Raw genomic sequence first — 6,456 nt, 5'->3', positions numbered from 1 at the left:
CGTCAATACAGCACGCGACAAGACAGCACGGCGTCGAAACAGTAGAGCGACAAAATAGCGCGTGCCCAAAACAGCGCGCGACCAAACAGCACAAGAGCAAAGCTTAACGTACATCGATGCACGCTGTTTTCCCACTGTACGACACATTATTAGCAGCACGTGCTTAAATTAAGAAATTTCTGCTAACGTGTTCAGCAGAATATTGCCGTTCCAGTTTATTATCTAACGTTATGTCCTTAAGTTGTTACCTGCGCCGTTATTTTTATTGCTTATAACTTTTCGTGCTCGTTCAGTAATACAAGACCCTCCCACCACAAGTCTATTAAGTTCAATTTCTTGCCGTCGTTCTAATGATTGATTGATTTTAATCCGCTAACTTTTTTATATTGATACCAATCCGGCACCCTAGTTATCCTAACGAAGAATGAAGATCACAATTGATGAGTTTAGTGGAACTGCTATCAAAATGGTTTATTATGCATACACTCTTGTTTTACATATAGCTTACATGCAGTAAGAAAAGCGACAGCTCAAAAGAGTGTCGATGAGGGACTGTGTGTCATACTGGGACCTGACGTTCCGTCGTCTTTGCTAGACTCTCACGCATGGCTTTGAACACCATGGGGTGCATCCTCTTGAGCTGTCGATCATCTTCTGCTGGGTGAGGCTCTGCTTGGTCTTCAAAACCTCCATGAGCCGGTAGTGGTCAGGATGTTGAAACCAGAGAGAGGACTGAATACTCGGGTGCCATGCTTCTACGCTGTTGTTGCATGGTCTTGGGAAGCTCGTCTTCAACGCGCTCCAGGGCAACTCCACACTCTAAGAAAAGGAGACAACGGGAACACCCTTTGGGATAGTCCAGAGTTGTCCCTGTGGTGTTACCTCGAGAAGAGTCATATGACTCTAGTGCTCAGTGGAGTCAGTAGATTCTGCCCCCACTAGAGTCTGGTGACCCTCTTCCTGCCTGGAGTCAGGTGACTACCTTTCACAAGGGTAAGCTCCAATAGAATCATGTGCACCCGTTTTACTAGAATCCAGCGACCCCACCATGAGAGTTATTAGATTCCATTTTTGATGGAGTCAGACGACTCCCCCACAGGAATTACTGGATTTTTTTTTTCTGTTGAATCACGTGGACCTTCCACGAGAGTAACTAGATTTTCTCCTATACCATCACGCGTGATTCCCGTTTTACCAGCATAACGCGACTCCGCCACCAGAGCCACCAGATTCCATATTTGATGGAGCCAGACGACTTCCCCAAAAGTAATCACTGGATTATTTTTTTATGCTAGAATCGCTTGAACGCCCCACGAGGGTGAGCTGGGATTCTCTCGGAGAGAATAGCGGGACTCCGGCTTTACTGGAATCACGGGAGAAAGGGAGACTCCCGGCGGGAGCCGCCCTTTCCCCCCGTCGCTCTGGAGCTGTCATGAGCGCCTTGTAGACGAGCTTCCTAAGACCAACAACAGCGTAGAAGCATGGCAACGGAGTATTCAATCTTCGCTCGGGTTTCAGCATCCTTACTCGTACCGGCTTATCGAGGCCTTGAAGACCAAGCAGAGCCTCACCCAACAGAAGATGATCGACGGCCAGAGAGGATGCACACCATCGGGTTCAAAGCCATACGCGAAAATCTCGCCAAAACTACGGAACGTCACGTCCCACTGTGATACACAGCTCCTCTTGACACTTTTTTTGGGATGTCGCTTTTCTTATTCCATGTAAGCTATATGTAAGTCAAGAGCGTATGTTAAATAAACTATTATAGCGAAAGCTTTAAGGAGCTCGTGTTGTAGAAAAGACGGTGTCAGCGGGGTAAGGAAACCCTGATTGGTCGACAATCAGGGTCGACCAATCCGGTCCTACTGGCCTCCTATCGGAGGGTAGTAGGACCGAATATACAAAACTACACCTCAAAGATATTGAGGCTAATCCCTTGCAAACCATTCTGAAAACCTACTATAGCTGAATAGACTGGAAGTTACGCTATTTGACAAGTTACTGAGATAACACTAAACTAGTTCGAAAGTAGAACTGAACAATTTCATATTACCTTGCTGCAGTGTTTCCCAAAGGGAGAAAAAGAACGAGATAATATGGCGTGATCCCCGGCCCGTACACACTTCAGTTTGTAGCTGTGCTAGAACACAAGAATAGCATTCCTCTATGCACAAGCTCCACAACTCGGTCCTCGGTGGGGGAAAACCATAGCTTTCCGTACTTCGTGTAGAAAATCTGGGAAAGGGGGGGAGGGAGGGAGAAGGCGGAAGAATGGGATAGATTTAGTCTGGGTGTGTCAGGGGCGTGTTTGAAGGGTTGTGTATTAATAACTGTTCTCTACTATTGCACGCAACATGCCTGTTGGTAGACAAGTACTTTCTGTAAACTATAGGCCAGTTCGAGGCAATCGTGCTCACCCCAGCTCAACCGTTTAATGAGGGGTTCGCATAGGTCAAGCGAGTATGATGGAGATCAACCAGGTAATCAAGCGAACCAAACCTTGTTCCTGACACCCCTGATTGAGGCCGGCCGTCTGGACGAAGCCAAGTCTCTGAGCCGCGTGGGATCCCTGGGGGAGGTGGAGGACGTGCCGAGCTATGCAGGATTTCTCACCGTCCAGGAGGATAAGGGCAGCAACATGTTCATCTGGTTCTTTCCGGCAAAGGTACCTAGCTGTCCTGCTACTATCCAACGTTCCCTTGTTTGACGTTCCAGAAATTTTGTAATACCGTTACAAGTCTCCAATGAATAAACAACTTGCCATCAATAGAAACAACGATAACTTTCTAACCAGCAAAATGTAAAACTCCTCGACTTATTCGTATAGCGACATAGTAACCTTGGGGCAAGGGGCAAAAGAGGCGGACGACAAACTTTTCGGAGTGAATGTTTGTCCGTTCTATTTTCCCCCTTGAAGCAGCGTTACTATGTATACGTCAGTCTTAAACCAACTCGACTGCATTCTCGCTTTAGTTTCGACTATTCATACAGTCAGTGGGGAAAAAAAGAAACTAAGACAAACGAGATGTCGTGCGTGAAGTCCATTCTAAATTACTCTTTCTCTAAACAAATACCGACTAACTACATGTTGCGACCATTAACAGTGCCTGTGGCATTTCCCCAGAAATCAACACCTCGTTAAAACAGCATTGTATCATTTGCATGACAAAGGAGTCCTTTGGTACCAAGAAATATTAAGTCATTTGCACATTTATTTACCTTTTTGTCAGATCGGACCGAAAAGCTGGTATGCCGCTGTCTGAAGAGCGCTATGTGGTCTTTGTAGGAAAGTCCGGAGAGTGCTCCCGTGATCCTCTGGCTCTCAGGTGGTCCCGGAAGTTCTGGCATGTTCGGAATCTTCACGGAACATGGCCCGTTTGACCTCACCGACGGTGGAATTCCTAAACTTCGGCGGTCCACCTGGACCAGAAGCTTCTCGATGCTCTACGTCGACAACCCAGTGGGCACTGGGTTCAGCTTCACCGAAACGGAACAGGGCTACGCGAGGGACCAGTCGGACGTGGGCCGCCTTATGCCTGAAGCCCTACAACAGTTCTTCACACTGTTCCACGAGTTCGCCGGCAACGAGTTTTATGTCGCCGGAGAATCGTTTGGTGGTGAGATTTCGGTCTCTAGCGAGTCAATTGTGTGGTCTAGAAAATACGCGGGAAAACTATATTGACAGCAAGAAGCACACAGGGTAGTCACTGCCGAGCTTGTAGACCGTGATTGGAAATCTGTATCAATATACTCAACTGAAATCACTGTAGTGTTCTGGAAAAAAAAAAACAGATTTTTAGCTAATAATAAATAAACGAGTGAATTAATATATATTATTCACCGAAAAAAAAAAAGAAGTGTCGGCGTATGTCCCTGCAGGCACAACTAGGCTAGAAATTTCTTCAACTTAATCTTTCAGCGAATAGGCCCACACGAAGAGGTTAGGGGACCTCCCGCCCAGTTAAAGCGCTGTACGAAGGGTAGGGTCACGGCGACCCTGTCGCGTTCCGGTGAGAGGAAAAAACCACTCCCCATGCGAAAGTCCTAAAAGAGCAGGCCTTTTCACCCCAGCCCGGCTGTAGCTAATAAATACTACACGAATCTCATAACAGACTTCACATGCAATACCAGTCGGCAGAGAGTTACTCGGTTTACCGTATAGAATGTTCCGATATTTGGAAGACGTCATTCAGCAGTCGTGTAACTTCCTTCATCATACACCGGCCACGTAAATCACATATATCATACTTAGTTTTACTTGCGAAATAAAAAGGCGCCGACCTATTTTTTAATACACCGCAGTTTCTAATTAAAAGTACCATCCAACCTGTGGCAGAGGATGAACCTACTACCAAACGATGCTTACTCTTAAACGAGTTTACATAGCGAGCGCGTTCGGCCATTTCCGTTTGTTGTCCAACTGCCACAGCCCGAAGTTATAGTGCGTTGCAACCGCAGTTGCATTGACTCCAGCGTGTTTTTCATTGTACCGCTTTTCTGTTTGTGAGCTCGCTTAGCTCGGTGATCGATCATGAAGAGTACCCGTGATCCTTAAGTAGACACCCTCAACTGCAACGTGTACAGTTTGAACTTCGAACGTAGGTTCTTTTTTTTCCTCATGGCTGATCCGTTTAATTTATTTTTTGTTTATTCTTCCTATTAACCCAGGGAAATACGTCGCAGCTGTTGCGTACGCTCTTCACACGGCCGTGGAGCCCAGAGTTCAAATCAACCTCAAGGGCATCGCCATCGGTGATGGTCTAGTGGATCTGGAATCCATGCTGGACTATGCGGACTACTTCTACCAAATCGGGCTTGCGGACCACGGCCAGGCTGCAATATTTCGCCAGTGGTGCGACAAAGCCAAGTACTACATAAAAATCAATCGCTACACGGAAGCGGTCAACATATTCGATTCTATGATATTATGTGGTGTCAATACCACATGTTACTTCAAGCAAGTTACCGGTTTCGACAACCATTTTAATTACTTGTATGATAAGTTGCCCCAAGAGCTGTACTACTTCGTCGAGTTTGTACAAACCCCTCTTGTTCGAAATGCCATCCACGTTGGGAACCTTTCTTTTAACGAGGGATCACCGGTGGTTGCGGCGCATCTGTTTGAAGACATCGCAAAATCCGTGAAGCCTTGGCTTACTACATTAATGAAGGCATACAAGGTACTGATATACAATGGTCAACTGGACATCATCGTCCCGTATCCACTTACGGTGAACATGATCTCGAGCATCCTATGGCCAGGCGCAAAGGCAATCAGCAGTGCACCACGGAAGATTTGGATGTTTCCAAATGGACAAGATGTTGCTGGCTACGTCAGACAGGTCAAGAATCTTACAGAAGTATTTGTGAGAAATGCCGGACACTTTGTTCCTCATGATCAACCAGAAGCGGCGTTTGACATGATTACGAGGTTTGTTCAAGGCAAAGCGTTTGACCAGTGAGGAGCCAGTGGTCGCAGGAACAAATGATTGCAATTTCCGTTGACAGTTCTTAATGAAAACAACCTTGTCAAGTAGAAATATCATCAGTAACACTAGCTGATAACCTGATTTAATAAAATTTGTACTCAATTAAACCTCAATACACTTGGATATTTTGTGCGTTGAGGTTAGCGGAGCAGGGGGTAGAAATATGTATGTGGAGTATAAGCAATAACGAACTTTCTCAAGTACTGAGGTTATACTGAAAAAAAAAACGGGTAAGTTCCAAAAACTGGTTGAAATAACTCAAGGAAATGAGTTTCGGGGAAGTATAGAAAAGATAGCCCACATCTCGCAAAGAAAACTAGCTTCTCAGGGCTTAGTTTCTTAGATCAAAGCCGGCTGTTGTTCTGAAGGTCTCCCATGATGCTCATGCAATAAATGTCATGTGACAGAATCAAAGAACAAGTGATGTGTGAAATATTTTCACGTATAGTACAGCCAAAAACTAGAACAAAGGACAGCGGATGAGTCGATGAACAGTATAACGCTGAAGTGGCCTTGAGACGTCCATAGTTCCCCGTACGCCATCGTCTTTCTCCCCCAATTTACGTGAGGTTCATCGAGCGAACTTCCAGTTCGTCGGCCGGCACCCTCACACTAATCTAGTTTGAGTACTGCATCTATAAGGAATTAAATTAGTTTAACTGTAGTGGTCTGTTGCTCTCGGTGGCGAAGTCTACGTGGAGGCGCCAGTTGAGATTTCGAGCACTAATTAAGAGCCTAAATGCAAGGTGCTATTACATCGCTCCAAGCAGGAGCGATGTCTTCGTCTTAAAATAAATTGGGCCGATCACCGCTCTTCGGCTATCCACACGCGCGCAACTGGTACAATAACTGAAATAATAAATTATTATTACTATTACACTCACTGACAGTTTAAGAAACACAGGGTGCGGGGGGTCTCAAGAATCTCATTATCGCCCAACAGCCAATGAGATCGAGGCGTTAG

General features: G+C 45.8%; 1 pseudogene; it reads left to right on the top strand.

The window, feature by feature from the left end:
- Positions 1–2,277: 2,277 nt before the first annotated feature.
- Positions 2,278–5,453, top strand: LOC120837946 (annotated as a pseudogene).
- The last annotated feature ends 1,003 nt before the right edge of the window (positions 5,454–6,456 follow it).

Source organism: Ixodes scapularis, unplaced genomic scaffold (genome assembly GCF_016920785.2).
Source record: "Ixodes scapularis isolate PalLabHiFi unplaced genomic scaffold, ASM1692078v2 PGA_scaffold5__190_contigs__length_132052651, whole genome shotgun sequence".
NCBI classification, from domain to species: Eukaryota; Metazoa; Arthropoda; class Arachnida; order Ixodida; family Ixodidae; genus Ixodes; species Ixodes scapularis.
The sequence above is the reverse complement of the archived record's forward strand: the minus strand, read 5'-3'. Positions and strand labels throughout refer to the sequence as shown.